The following is a 16,824-nucleotide window of genomic DNA, read 5'->3' on the forward strand; positions in this document are numbered from 1 at the left end:
GGGTAGGTCACTTACGGTACGTCAAGAGCCCCACCAAAAAAAAAGACCACCGGCCGCCACTGTTCCTGACATTTGGAAAACAGGGGGTGTTTCTCAATCGCAAGTAAAGCTGCTTCAGAGCCACTATTTCAAGCATACTACGTCATCGAGTGCCGCCGAAGTACTGTTCCAATCTCCAGTATACTTGGAAATCTACCGAGCCCGGCGTACTCCGTTTGGAGAAATATCGAGTGTGCACATGAGTAGACTTCGCGGTCTTAAAATCCCCACAATGCTTTGCGCACGGACCAATTTCCCCAAATCTGTGGCGGAAGATGTAAGGCGGGGCCTCTCATATGACGCACACCTGCACACTTGCTAGCGTGTTCCTCTCTTTGTTTTCCGAATGTCAGGAAGTATTCTTGACTCGCTTCTGAAGCAAGATGCTCGGCAGACATGTGCTACCAAGCAAGCGTACTCGCGATTGAGAAACACCCAAAGAGTGGAAAAAGGCTAGCAAGTGTGCAGGTGTGCGTCATATGATAGGCCCCGCCTTACATTTACCGCCACAGATTTTGGAAATTGGTCCGTGCGCAAAGCATTCTGGGGATTTTAAGACCGCGGAGTCTACTCATGTGCAGCCTCGATATTTCTCCAAACGAAGTACGCCAGGCTCGGTAGATTTCCAAGTATGCTGGAGATTGGAACAGTACTTCGGCGGCACTCGATGACGTAGTATGCTTGAAATAGTGGCTCTGAAGCAGCTTTACTCGCGATTGAGAAACACCCTCTATAGAGTGGCGAAGTCACGCCCATCTACTTCCGCCCCATGGGACCTTATTTCGGAAAAATAATGTATTGAAGTCAATGGAGAGAGAAAACTTATCTTTCGATCCCGTTTGAATTGTGCCATGAATTACACATATGATGTTTGTCAATCTTAAAAAATAATTTCCATGTCAAAAAAGTCACAGTTTGTTGTAAAACTGTTGAAATATAAGACTATGAAAAATACGCAACTAGAAAGACTACAAATCCCAGAGTCGCGTAAGTGATGTCACAATTGAGACACTAAGATCAGCACAATTGAGTTAGCTAAGATCAGCGCCATATAGATAGAATCTATCTATATGGCGCTGGCTAAGATAAGATAACTTTAACAAAATGCCTGTGTGTTTAGTACCAGGTTGTTATTATACCAGCAATGGGTCTTGCTCGTTCTTTCGCTTCCCGTCTGATGAAAGGACCAGGAGTGTGTGGATCAAGCTAGCTAGTAGCTAGCACGTTAGTTAGCATTACAGCCTTGTCATTTGTATTAGCCTTAACATGAAGTAACATTAAGTGACCCAAAATGTTAAACAGTAAGAGTAGTAGTCATATTTCGTGAACCCTTTGAAGAGTACTGTCACCGGTGTGATCATTCTATAATACACCATTTAAGCCCGGGGGAGAAATGCTAACGCTAACGCTAGCGATCTTCTCTACTTCATGCTATCTGCACAAATGGTTGACATTAAACATTAAAACGACCAGGCAGTTCAGAGAGAATCAAAGGAAGGCAGGCAGGCAGCTTTGCATGACATTCTTCAGGACGTGTTTCATTGTGGTGATAGTGAGGATAGTCAATCGTTTTGTTGACAAGACAGTAGTGACGGCCATCTTGGTGACGTGTGTTGTTGACCAGAGATGTAGTTCATTGAGCGTTTCACACAAAAAAAGTGTTACTTCACAGTTTTACGACACTTTTTTTTTTTTTTGACTTGCAAAATTATCTTTTAAATTGACAAACATCATATGTGTAATTCGTGGCACAATTCAAACGGGATCGATAGATAATCTTTCTCTCTCCATTGACTTCAATACATAATTTTTCCGAAATAAGGTCCCATGGAGGTCCACCGGAAGGGGAGGGACTTCGCCACTCTATATATAAATGGACGTAGGGTCCGTGACGTCACCCATAGGATTCTGCAGAGTTGCCGAGAAGCCCTTAGTAGGCGGAGTCGGCCACTAACGGCTCGACAGTGACGTCAGAGTCTAACTCCCGCCTGCTCCAAATAAGGGCAAAGAGGCGGAGCCGAGGCGGGACCTGCTGCCTCCGAGCTGGAAGTAACAGAGCTAGCTCAAGCTAAGAAGCTAAGCTAACATGCTCCCCATCTGCACACTGCCGTCACATTTTACGTTTCTAAGGTAAGCGGACATGAAACTATTCAGCAAAACTATAAATAATAATCTAAGTTATTGAGTTTTTAGCATAATACTTCAGAATCTTAAAATCCCTTAACGTTTGTATGCAATGTGCTAAATGCAACACTGGAATCAAGCAAATATTAATATGTTTGCATGACATTAGTTATTTATATTTTGCTATCACTTAATTATACGTTTAATACATTTAAGTCAAGCTAAGGTACATGTGATGGTAGCTAGTAAGTGCTCTTACCTGTGAGGCCTCCTCCAAACAGCATTATAACCAGACTGTATCATTAAAACTATAAGTACCAGTTCTAGATCCTTGACTTCAGACAAACAATTCAAAAGACAAAATGTATTTAAAGACCAATCTTTATTTGAATGTGCCTCTTAACCTGAGATATTAGTTATACAGTAATAGTATTGACAATCTAAAAAGCTGAGCAACTCAACAGTCAACTTTATATTTCTTATTGTCTAAAGCATTTATTATTTTCATTTTTCCCCTCTCATATTCAGTGTGGAGTGTGGACGGATTGAGACAGCGTGGTGTCCAGAGAGCTGCAGAGACTTCAGGGAGAAACCTCCGTGTGATGGACGTCCTGTCTGTTGGTTTGGCCGGAGAGGACTGAGGCTCTTTCCTCTGCGAGGAGGACCAGGCCTGATGGAGGAGCCCATGATGGGCATAGCTGATACCAACTGCACAGGCCTAGTCTGTCACTTTATTTGACTAAATGTGTTTACTTATACATTTAATAGGTTTACAGCTTCTGTCCATATGTGCTTTTTTATTTAAAACATGTTTGATTAACTTTTGGTTCACATTTCAATAAATTGAATTTGTATTTGCACTCCTTTTGTCCATTATTCTTACTGAAAATGTTAGATTACACATTCACATCTGACTGAAGATTGGCCCCATTTATTGACGTTGCAAACTCTGCGGTACAAGGCACAAGTGATGTGAAGCTCATAAAGTGAGGCAAATAGAATTAATCAGCTGATGGAGTGTAGATGTGGAAATAGGTGCATTCGATCAGCTGACTTTGTTTTCACAATAAAAGTAGTTTCTTAGTGAATGTCCTGTACTGGTCTTAACATCTCATAACATCAGCTTTTAATTTTCCTCTTGGATGTTTTTCTTGACCCTCAGAGAAGGAGAAAATGTTGAGTCGTGTCTTTCAGGCATGTCCTTTCCTAACAAAAATTACAGGAAACATAAAACATATTATTATTGTGTTATTTATGAAAGCGGTGTGTTTGTGTGTTTAGGGGCTGTAGATATAATTATTTTATACGTTTTGTATGTTTTTTTTTATTTCAACATTGAGCTACAAAGACAATCAGATTATGAATGAACAGTATGAAATTCATCAACATTGAAATATATTTTATTATCAAAATAATATTGAACTGTTATCAAAACGTAGTGCAACTGTAGAAGCTTGCTCTGTTGTCTCACTGAAAGAATCACTCTTACCACGTTTTTTACAGACAATATTGAGAGATAAATAGTAGCAGTTCTCACTATTGCCCCTTTCACACCGGCGCTTTTCCAGCTCCTGCTCGGAGCTGGAGCTGGAAAAGCGCCGGTTTTTCCTGTTCACACCGCAGCGGCGGCGCGTCATAGCTCCGGAATGCGGTTCACTTCCAGCTCCAAAAAATTGTCGGTCCAGAGGCAAGAGCTTCGGAGCTATGACGCGGCGTCGCTTACGTCTCTCTTACGTCGAGGCGTGCAGCCTGAGGAAACCTTACTTTGACCATCCGTTCGCTGTTATTGATCATTGTGGAGAGCAGGCAGACGTTTTGTTTGTTATTATAGCAGCTATCGGATGGAATTAATACATGGGCTGTACAGGTTGTCATGTCCGACTATCACAAGTAGAATCATAATGAAAAATACGCCGGTAAAATGTGCCTGTAGAAAACGGCCTAGCAAGTAGTCAGTTTAGCTTCGGTTGCTATGCTAACATCACCCATGTTATACCAGAGAAACTTTCATAACAGCGTTGTGATGCCAAACAGCGTCAATTCAGACTGACACACATTCACTTAAGGGGAACTGGGGATATGTATCAGCTGCTTGTGTGACAGTCAGACAGTGAATACTTTAGAGCCGTGTGAGCTAACCCGGAGCTAACGGGAGAATAAACTCCCGTGGAAGAGCAGCCAGCACTGCAGCGGTCGGTAAATGCCGCTGAAACACATTAATAAACAATGAACCACGGCACTCTGGAGAAAAGTATAAGGTTGGAGAAGTCGTTATTTAATTTAATCTGGCTTCGTATGATTAAAAGCAACACGATCATCGACCCGACGCAGTCCCCGGCCTGTTGTTGTTGTGGGAGAAAATCAGCGACGTAAACTGTGACGTCATGACGCAGCAGCGGCAGCTCTGGGCGGTGTGAACAGAGCGGGAGCTGAAAAGGGAAACCGGAGCTGAACCAGAAAAGCTCTCGCTCGGAGCTAGAAAGGGAAAAGCGCTGGTGTGAAAGCCGCATGTGTGTTAAATAGCTTTGCCTTCAATACATTAAATTAGAAAGCTGACAAGTCATATTGCTTGTTAACATCTAAATGTAACCTTTTGCATGGAAAAAACCCTCAACTTCACTGATGAGTAGGTGATCTAGTATTTAGTATTGTTTAATGGAATATATATCAGTGTATTAAAGTCAATACTTCATTTATTTAAACCAATATCTTTCTTGATTCTTTGTACAGTATGAAAAAAGAGTCTTTGTACCTGTGCTGAAGTTCACTGCTGTGAGGAGTCCAGTTCTGTCTCTCACTCTCTGGTCCAGCCTGTCTGCATCACCTGGACACTTTAAACAAACAGATATATATGTAAAGTACCATGTGTACAAACAATATAACTTATTCTCTTCTGTTGAACATGTTGGATTGTGTATTGTCCGAGTCAGGGTCCTTTTTATTTTACTGTAACTTTGGAAGTTGTGTTACCAATGCTTACTGTTTATTTGATACCAATTTGGTAATGCAATTAATAAAAACAACAAGGTTTGGGTTCGTTCTTCAGATGACTGTGACGTTAACGTGTAAGCTCAATAATGAACTCCAGCTCAACCAACCATATTGTAATATCGAAGTAATCATCTTGAAATAGGACATTAATAATTGTAATATACACACATCTTATTGTGAGGTTGATTTCACATACACTACTTCGACATTAGCTTGTCTACATACTCGAGCATAGCCAATTTAAATTAACCTTAGCGATGCATAAAGTTCCTACCTACATAATAAAATATCTCTCTAAGTTACAAGGATGACCTTATTTTATCAACCTCAAACAGAAGCCGTTTGTTCTACAGTATTATCCCACTTAACGCTTAACACTTGTCGGTCTATGGTTTTAACTTGGAGGCTACGAATAGCATCGTTAGCACCGATGTAGCTACCACTCGCTTACACGCTAACACATTCATTACGTAGCTGATTAAAATCATAAACACATAAATAAAGTACTCGAATTTCACTTACCGCAAAACCGCATTCATGCACCGTCTGTTTTAACCGCAGAGCGAGTCACAATAGTCCGATATATAAGCATGAAGAACAAACAAACACGGCCGGGGTCAAGTTGTGTTCCCTGGATGAACTGAGCAGGCAGAGTCCCTGTAGCTTCACGGAGACGGAGCAGCTAGCAGAGAGACAAGAAGCTAACAGCAGCAGTGACTTGACAGAGCTGTCACTCAATGTGACCACGCCCTAATTTATGCAAAAACTTTAAGACCTAATATAAATAAAAGGGTCGCGTTAGAAAACAATTCACTGACAGATTCATAATCATGAAGGTGGAATCTAACTATATCTATAATAATATTTATTGGATCCATGGGTAGAAACATGTTTTTTTAGGCTGTAAAATTGGGCATTTTAACATGGGGGTCTATGGAAATTGCTCCTTTCTGCAGTCAGCGCCTATCGGCCAATATATGAACTGCAGTTTGTGGCACTTCCGTATTGGCGTCCCGGCTCTTCCCCAGAGTTTGCCGCTTGGTCTCAAGTCAGCACCGCTGCAGACTCGCTGTTTTGGCGCATTTCCACTACAGCGCGGAGCTCGCTTTAAGCGTGCCGTGTCGTGCCGTGCCCGTTTTTGGTTGCGCTTCCACTAGGCCTAGTCACGGCCCGGCCCGGCCCGGGGCCACTTTTTCACCTCTTTTCTGGCCCGACAAAATTGTGGTTCTATCGGGGCCAACAAACGAGGCTGAGTCGGGCTGAGTATGCTAAACTAGAGAGAGGAGCGCTGGCAAGGGGGCTACAACTACAACAAGATGGACATATTTGACCGTGATTTAATTGTAATACACGTTTCAAAATGATGCCGAAGTAACAACATACTGATACCGGTTAGTAAAAACCATGAATTAATGCTTTGTCAAGTCTGCAGACAGACGGCAGGCGAAAAACCTTTTAAAAAGCGTGTTTTTCTGGCTAACCTAACGCAGTATATGCTCCGACCGTCCACACTCACAACAACGGCCTATACAGACATAAATAAAGCAGCGACTGTATTCACCATGACACAGGCAGTCTGTGGTTTGTACTTGTTTAACTTTTGTCGAGTTTCTGAACATATATAAGGAGCTGTGAGCTCTGAGTGCTAACAGCTAACGGCTGTGTTGTGTTTCTGGAGTTCTCATTGAAGATGACGTCACGGCTCCGCCTACACTGCGTTACTATAGTAACTACCCCAGTTCCTAAACTGTAATGGAAGCGCAGCATGAAGTGAGTCGGCCCTGTTAAGGCCCAACGCGGCCAAGCCGTACCGAGCCGTACCGAGCGTGGCCGAGGCCGACCGTGTAGTGGAAATGCGCCATTAGAGGGCTTGATAGCCCACTCCCCCTCCACACCGCTCCACACTCGTTGGTTTGGAACAGCACTTAGGCCCAATCCCAAACCACTCCCTCGACCCTACCCCTCCGTGATGGAGTGAACTCCGTCTGTAGCCACACTCGCAGCTGAATGAGGCTCGCTCCTGTCAGATGGAGGGAGTAAATACAGCGGCAAGCTTTGGGACAAACTCCCCTCTCTCCGGCAGAAACAGGAAATGCCGTAACTGTATGTAACAACGGTTTCAAATCAGCATCTCTTAGACAAAAACATGTAAATTAATAACTCAAATAAAACTCCAAACATCTTTCATTGTGTTACTTATTTGTAAAGCTCTTTTAGTTTTAAACCTGATTTTTATAAGCTTCTTAGTTTTTGCAACAGTCTGTAAATATACACAACTTTATAATAAAATGCACACATTTACCTTTTTCTAGACTAAACACAGGTATGTGAGGTTATCATGAGGTTGTTAACATCGCAATTTATCAGTGGATGTTTGCTGGAACTACTTGTAAACAGCGTGTTTCCTGACGGACACACACAGCGTTGAGACCGGTCAGGTAGAGACCGGTCTCAAGTCAGCACCGATGCAGACTCGCTGTTTGAGGGCTTGATAGCCCACTCCCCCTCCACCCCGCTCCACACTCGTTGGTTTGGAACAGCACTTAAAGCTCCCATGTCATGCTTTTCCGGTTATTACCCGTCCCCTTGTGTGTTATGAAGGTTTTTATGCATGTAAACGGTGTGCAGAGTCAAAACCCTCAAAGTACACCCTGTAGCAAGTAACACTCTAACACAGAAAATACCTCCCCAAAACGCCTCGTTGGAGATACGTCACTGCCCATTTGATTCTTCCGGGTACCGCATGATGTCATGCGGTACCCGGAACGAAATGGACCAATCCCGAAGAGCTATGGCCACACCAGCAGCGGCGTGTTCCTCCTCCAGAGGTTCGAAGAACCGGCATTTCACAGACGAAAGCTTCCAAAACATTGCCCAGTTTGAGGCCGGATATGCACAGCTTGTTTGGACCGTTTGGAGCAGGGGAAGATCTGGGTATACAACCTGTAAGTTTGCATTGTTATTTGTGTATTTATCAAACAAGACTGTTTAAATGTGTAAACTGTGTTGGACTGCTAAGCCATTGACACAGTGCTAACTGTGCTAACTAAGTTGCTAGAGTTTCCATATATCAACTCTAATATCAGCAGATGGCCTTGCATACATGTATCTCATAGCAGGAGAATGTCTGCAGTCACACACACGGAATACTCATACAGTATACTGTACTGTGATTTACCGTACATTGTGACCGTACATATACTGCATGTAGCTAACGAGGCTAGCTGTATGCTAGCGCAAAACAATGTATTCATGCAAGTTACATTGTATGGTAGCAGAATACCCGTATACGATTGCAATTATAAACATGTTATTGCTAGCCTAATATGAACCACTAGCTTTTGTTCATAGTAGTTTTATTACACTGCATTATAGTTGCCTTTCCTCCAAGCTAACGTTCATATCGTGTTAGCTACCAAGGTAAACAAAGCTAGGTTAGCATATTAGCAGGCAAGCTGTTCATTACACAACTACTACTAACGAATCTAAAACAACTAAGTTTCTCTAATATTTTGTGATTTGCATTTGATTTCGTCCAGCCAGATCCTGGCGGACAATCCATGACGTGCTAAAAGGCACCGCACCGACTGTGCACAGGCAAGATGCGAGGAGGAGGAATGGATGATATACCGTGTATATATGTATATTTATGTTCATTTTGTACATTTCTAAAAATAAAGTTTAATGGAAATACTTAGTAGGCCTATCCTTTCTTCCCTGAATTCATATATAGCAAACCATGATTTGATTTCTCATCAAACAGTAGTAGTTTATAACGGGTAAAAATAACTTACTCTTTGTTATGAGCGGCTCGTAGGCCACAAAGACAAGGAGACATACACGAGTTTACAAAACCACGGCACATTTATTGTGGTAAATGGAGAGAGGTGGTTGAGAGGATCGCAGAGTTAGTCTTCCTGCAGCCGCTTTGGAGAGAGACTGGGGCCGTAGTGTCCGGAGGTGTCCGTGATCGTGCTGATTAGCCTCTTCAGCTCCACCCCATCGTAAGACAAAGGCCCTGGGGCCGTCACACTCTTCTATAACAACAGTTAAAAATATATATGTATATAAAATATACGGCTGTGCCGACGCCATGATAAGACTGATGTTACGCTGAGAGCAGCCGGGAAAAGCACTGTTAGACATGGGCGCAGCCTCTCTGGTGGTTGACTAATCAGAACGAGTGGCCGAGCTGACCAATCGGAGCACACTAGGCTCACAGGGAGGGGGGGGCAAGAGCTCCAACGAGTCGTTTAGTGGAGAAAGTGAATACTGCTGAATACACATGCTTGACAGAGATGCTGTATGCGAAACCAATGTGAGTTTGGAAAATTGCACAGTATAAATCTATTTTAGTATACCTCAACAATGTAATTATGATCAGTGGAAATGGCCATGACATGGGCCCTTTAATGTGGCGGACCCTCCGCGCGAACGCGCAAACGGAGGGGTAGTGTGTAGGGGTAGGGTGTAGGGGGCGGTTTGGGATTGGGCCTAAATGGTCTAATGGTCATTGGAGCGAGGGCGGGCGGGGCGAAACTCACGGAAGTGATTTCAAAACAAAAGCACTCGTGTGCTTGGAACGGTGATAATATTATAAACAAGGGGAAACGAGGTGAATTTAGCGATCACAACGAAAACGGCCAAGACACATCTTGAGCCCAGAAAATGAATGTTATTACGGGCTGTAAATATAATAAGCCTGTGTCTAAAATGGACAACTTTTACTGTGTAGGCTACTTTGTGAGTAATCCTCTGTCAGAGTCCCCTCCAAAGTACATAATGCATGTTTTCTGCTATCTTTGATGAATGATACAAATAAAATGTTACCATTAGTTCTTAATGATATTCATACTGTTTGACTGTGTATTAGTTAGCCTGCTACTAACAATACTGTTTGATGTTCTTATAAACGAGTCATGTTTATCATAGAACTTGGTTTAATAACCTATTAGTGACGGAGCAACATTATATCCACATGGCTGTTATCATCACAATACACAAACCACGCCTGTAGATCCCTACCACCGGTACGGTGTCTGCAGAAGGACAACAGAGACCAAATGCGAATACTCTACATCCCCTTTCTTTAGCTCTTCCTAGAGTAATGAACAAAACTGTTATACTGAACACATATGACAGAACATACAAAATGCTGCGAATGTACACGTTATCAAACTATGTGTGCATTTAGTAACTGATGAACACTACGCAATCTCAAAGAATGAGTGTAGCAATTAACTCAGTAATTACTACAGTAACAAAGTAGATTACTAAAATAGAGTACATTTGCACTGTGAAACAAAACTTTAAGTCTCAATATGGCATTACTGTGTGAACTAACAGTTTAGAGTCATTGTCCTCAGAGTGGTATGCTTGTGCATACATGACAAAGCTTCAGTCTCTGTATTTGGGATTAGGCTTGATAGCACGGCCTGAGCGTGTCCTGTAGACACTCTCGGGAGTGTCTGACAGCAGTTTAGCTGTGGGAACATCAGCCCTCATGTGTTCACTGTTCAGTGATTCCTGTGTGTGTGTGTCACAATCTGTAAACTCAAGTCCTGTGTCTTGATGATCGGTGTCACTTGTAGAGGTGCGTGACGGGACCGGCTCATCTACAGGCAGAATGTGCCTACGATTCCTTCTGTACAGCTTCCCCTCTGAGTGGACGACGTACGACCGGGGTTCCTTGCAGATCTCTTGAATCATTCCAGTCCTGTTGTAACCTTGTGGGGTCTGCATCCTAACAACCTGTCCTTCCATCAAAGGTTGTAGTGGTCGGCTTGACTTATCATAGCACTGTTTTTGATACAACCTCTTGTTTAGAAGCTGGGCTTTTACCTCTTGTGGGTGACGCATATCTGGCTCAAGCAGCTTCACCGAGACTGGGAGTGTTGTACGTGTTTGTCTCGACATCAGTCTCTGTGCAGGAGATCCTAATTTTGTGTCACGTGGTACATTCCTGATGTTTAATAGGTTAAGAAAAACATCAGTTCCATCTCTATGAGATTTCTCCATGAGCTGCTTCGCACTGCGCACAGCCCGTTCAGCTAGCCCGTTGGACTGGGGATACTCAGGGCTGCTGGTAATATGAGTGAAGTCCCACTGTGAGGCAAAGTCTTTAAAGCGCTGGCTAGTAAACTGCCTTCCATTGTCTGACATGAGTGTGTGAGGTGCTCCATGAACTGAGAAATGTCTTTTCAGCTTTGCAATGACTGTTGCTGCAGTGATATCACGAAGCATGTCTATCTCATACCAGCCTGAGTATGAGTCCACTAGCACTAAGTATTGCTGATTGTGCCACTCAAAGATGTCAGTTGCTACAGTTGACCACGGCAGGTCTGGAACTGGATGCAGATGGAGTGGTTCTTTCTGCTGGTGTGGTTTTGTGCTGTTACATACAGAGCATGACTGTATTTCTGTGTGAATGTTGTCTGTCATATTTGGCCAGAAAACAATGCCACGTGCTCTCCGCTTTGTAGCTTCTTCACCAGGATGTCCTCTGTGCATGATGCTGATGTATTCTTTCTGTAGTGACAGAGGAATAACTGCTTTGTGACCCTTCATTATGACTCCATTTTCAACAATCAGTTCGTCTCTGAAAGGAAAATACGGTCTAATGGCATGTGGAAGATTATGCTGTTTAGCGGGCCACCCGTGTCTGACAGTGGTGCTGAGTGTTTGCAGAGTCATGTCTTCAGCGGTGTGCCTCTCTAACTCTTCTAAGCGAGAAGAAGATATGTAGTTAACAGTCATTACGTCGAAGTTGTCCTCTTCTTCAGCTTGCTGAACTGTGGAGCTGCGGGGAGCTCGCGACAAAGTGTCAGCCAGGAACATTTGCTTTCCGCATTTGTGCACAAGAGTGATGTCGTACTTTTGTAGTCGTAGCATCATTCTTTGTAGTCTTGCAGGTGCTGTGTGTATGGGCTTTTTTAGTATGGTAACGAGGGGCTGGTGGTCTGTTTCAATAGTGACTGGTTTACCATAGATATAGTCATTGAATTTTGAACATGCAAAGACCACTGCCAACAGCTCTTTTTCGATTTGAGCATATCTGGTTTCCGTTTCAGTTAGCGTACGCGAAGCATACGCTACGGGTTTTCCTTCCTGCAAACACGCTGCACCGAGTCCGTACTGTGAAGCATCACAGGTAAGTGTCACTGGCTTGTCAACATCATAGTATAGCAACACCGGTGGGCAAGACATGCTTTTCTTTAAATCTTCAAAAGCTTTCTGCTGCTGTTCATGCCATGTCCATTCTGTGTCTTTATGTGTGAGCTGCCGTAGTGGAGCTGACAGCTGGCTGAAGTTTGGTATGAACTTTCCAAGGTAGTTGACCATCCCCAGAAATCTTTGTAAGGCTGGGACGTCTGCTGGCACTGGCATCTCACTAATAGCACTTGTTTTGGAAGGATCTGCTTTGAGTCCTTCACTGGTGAAAACATGGCCGACATAGCCGACTTGGCTTAGCCTGAACTTGCACTTGAGGGGGTTAAGCCTTAAATGAACCTCCCTGACCCTGTTCAGCACTTTTCTCAGGTTGGCGTCGTGCTCTGCAACATCTTTACCTGCAATAATGATATCATCAACGATGATTTCACAAGGGTATCCAGCGAAGATCTGTTCCATGGAGCGCTGGAACACCTCGCTGGCAGAATTGATTCCAAATGGCATTCTTAGAAATCTGTAACGACCAAAAGGGGAGCTGAAAGTGGTTAACATGGAAGACTTATGGTCGAGTGGAACCTGCCAAAAGGATCTCTTTGCATCCAATACAGAAAACATAGTTGCTTTTGACATGTGTGTAGCGACTTCTTCCACAGTACGCATAGGATGGTGTGGTCTTTTCAGAGCAGTGTTCAAGTCTCTTGGATTAATGCATATCCTGATTTCTTGTTTGTCCTTTTTGTTAGTGGCTACCATAGAGGACACCCAATCAGTGGGCTCTGAGACAGGAATAATGACGCCCAGTTCCTGCATCTTGTCGAGTTCAGCTTTGACTCTGTCTTTCATAGCCAAAGGTATGCGATGTGCAGGACGAACGACTGGTTTTATATCCGGGTCGAGAGTCATGGAGTACGTCACAGGTAGCTTTCCAAGCTCATCAGAGAAGAGATCGCTGTATTCTGTTTGGATCTCAACTGAAAAATCATCGTCAGTGGGGCTTAATTGATGAACTGCTTCACTGAATGAAACTAGTCCCATCTGTCTGCACGCTCGTAGCCCAAGCAGTGGCAGGACATCCTCTTCTACAATGTAGAATGGTAGTGTGTGGACTTTTCCCACTAGGTGGCACTGCAGTCTGACTACGCCCGCAGTTTTGATTTTGCTTCCACCATATGCAACAAGATTAGTGAATTTAAAACACGTCTGTATTTGTTCATCTCCTTTTATCACATTGAGTGATATTTTTGACAGAACATTGCACTTCGCACCAGTGTCTACTTTCATCTCAACTATATTGTCATTAATGTGCACAGTGACAAAAGCCTCATCATTTTTTTCTATCTGTGCATCAGTTGCATCAACACTTACTTGCAGTGTTACGCCGTCAACATAGAATGTTTCATCTGTAGTTGTATCAGCTTGATCAGGTTCTAGTTGATGAACTATCCTCCTGGGCCCTTGCTTGTTATATGTTTGTTGTATGGACTTGCAACACTTTTTGAAATGATTCCACTTTTTGCAGGTATGACACTGTTGACCATTAGCTGGACAGTTGTCCCTCTTTGCTGCATGACTACCTCCACAGTTGTAGCAGTTGGAAATACAGCTAAATCCATGTGTATCTGCCTGAGGTTTCCTTTTGTTGTCGTATTTTCGTGTTCCTCTCTGGTAAGTCTGAACTGAATCCACGTTTGTGGCAGAGTGCTGTGGCATAGCTAGCGTTTTATTGTGCTCTTCAGTCATCTCATGGATCTGACATATGTTAACAGCTTTGATTAGTGTTAAATCACAGTCTCTCAGGAGCACTTTCCTTAAGTTGTCATTACTGATACCACAGACCAGTCTATCTCTGATTAGTTCTTCATAGAGATTCCCAAATTTGCAGCTCTTTGCCTTGATCCTTAAAGCACTGACATACGATTCAATTGGCTCACTAACATTTTGATTCCTTGTATTGAACTTGTGTCTTTCCATAGTGACATTTGTTTGAGGGTTGCACATCTCCCTATATTTTCTTTTCAGACACTCCGGGTCTTCTTTAGACTCAGCATGAGTGATGATGGGCGCATCCACGCCAGGACCCCTCACTTCAGCCGCATAGACGAAAGACCTCTCGCGCTCGATGGCCTCTGGTCCCGCTATATTGAGGAGAATGTATGCTCGTGTGCGTGCTGGCTTGTCATAGTGTGCCGCCGCGATGAAAATGTCATATTCCTGTTCGAATATTCGCCAGTTCTCTGCGATGTTACCGTCAAAGACGAGTGGGTCGGGTCTCCGGAATCCATCCGCCATGTTAGCTTAGCTGCATGCGTCGTGGAGCAGGCTTAGTTGTCCTCGCAAACGTCACCTAGACGTGAAAAATCAGCCGAAAAAAAAAAACTCCGGAGACTTGACTTCTGACACCATGTTTGATGTTCTTATAAACGAGTCATGTTTATCATAGAACTTGGTTTAATAACCTATTAGTGACGGAGCAACATTATATCCACATGGCTGTTATCATCACAATACACGAACCACGCCTGTAGATCCCTACCACCGGTACGGTGTCTGCAGAAGGACAACAGAGACCAAATGCGAATACTCTACAAATACATTGAAGTACTTTTACTGTGTATTCTTTTAGTAATCCTCTGTCAGAGTCCCCTCCATAGTACATAATGCTATCTTTGATGAGTGATAAAAAGACAATTTTACCATTAGTTCTTAATGTTATTGATACTGCTGGACTCAGTAGTCTTACACCTACTACTCTACCACAATACAATGAAGTACTTCTAGTGTGTTGTTTAAAAAATCCTCTGTCAATGTCCCCTCCTGAGAACAAAATCAAGCCACTTCTGCTAAATTTGATGAGGAAAAAAAAGATGTTTGCCATTAGTTCTTCGTGAGATTGACACTGTTGGACTCTACTAGTGAAACTACTCCCACAAGTGCTATGAAGTACTTTTACTGTGTACTTTTTGAGTAATCCTCTGTCAATGTCCCCTCCTGAGTACAAGAATGCATGTTTCTCTGCTATTTTCAATCAGCGTTAAAACACCTTTCTTCATGAGACTGATATTGTTGGACAGAGTACTTTAAGAGGATGGTAGACATGATATCAGCAATACTTCCAGTCAGTACTCCGGCAGCAGCATTTTTACACCTTGGAAAGTCTTTAGAGACTGGCCTGGATAACTGGTATATCCTTCAGCAAAGTGACAAACCCTTGTGACTCTTGTTGGCCTCTTATGACAATGCTGTCTTTTAAATAGGACTATTTCTCTGCTCCTAGTTCATTCCTCTCAGATTCTTCCATCAGTCCCAGTCATTGCATGTCAGTCAATAGAGATTCAAAAAATGTGTCCTACACATTACACAATTTTTTTACACAATTACACACATTTTTTGTGAGTGAAGGCCAGAGCTAAATTATAGATTGTTTGATTGTGTAATTACAAGGTGAGAGAAAATAAATCCACATCCTCCTATGAAACGTATTTTATTTCCTTCTCCATGTTATACTTATACTTACTTGTATTAGAACATTTGCATGTTGAACTGCTGGATATCTTCCCCAGCCTCAAGGAAACACAATAAAATAAATGGATTCATAATTTTTTTTAAATGTATAAATTAATAATGTTGTGTGCCAACATTTCAAATTTAAATATAAAATGAAAAAAAAGTTTACTTTGAAATGATTTCTCACAAAAACCTTTCTAAATTATAGTAAATTGTAAAAAACGTTTTAGTCATATACATTTTTCTGCCTGAAGTAGTTGAAATTCAACGTAAACTATATCAAACACCACATGCATGGCAATTAACCCATTTTTGCCCACTATTTAAATTGACTTTGGTTGAAGTTAACAATATTGATATATTATATAGATATATAGCATATCATTGATGCAGTCTTTCTGAACACTTTTAAAATAAAATACTGCAAATGAAGAATATTTGTAATGTTCTGCACAGATAGTGCCTTAACCTGTTAAGCACCAAGCCTGTTTTTCATGTTTCAGGCTCGAAAATGACATGCCCAAAACAAATGACTACAAGTTAACTTCTAAAAGGATTATATGAATAATTTCTTTTATCAAAGCAAGGTTACATCTGTGAGTTGGATGTAGAAGTGTCAGAATCAATATAGATGTTTTTTATTTTAAAGAAAATTATGATACATAGTAAAAAACTGTAAATTATAGTGTCCGTCCAAAAATAATTTTTTACAGATAGTGAAAACTACCCTTGGATGATGGGTTAGTAGACTAAAAGCTTTATGAATCCAAAGTACAACATATAATAAGTACCCTGTATCAAGATTGATGCAAAACAAGTGACATTTGACCTTTTTAGAGAGGTTTAGCCAAAACCACCCCACCTCTGAGGTGATTTGGGTGAAAATGTTTTTTTTTCCATATCTCTGGCCCCCCTTGGTCGATTTTGATGGTTGACACCTCTTTCTGACCGTTAGAGCCAATAGAGTGGCGAAGTCACGCCCATCTACCTCCGCCC

The sequence above is a fragment of the Trematomus bernacchii genome, unplaced genomic scaffold, assembly GCF_902827165.1.
Source record: "Trematomus bernacchii unplaced genomic scaffold, fTreBer1.1, whole genome shotgun sequence".
Classification (NCBI taxonomy): Eukaryota; Metazoa; Chordata; class Actinopteri; order Perciformes; family Nototheniidae; genus Trematomus; species Trematomus bernacchii.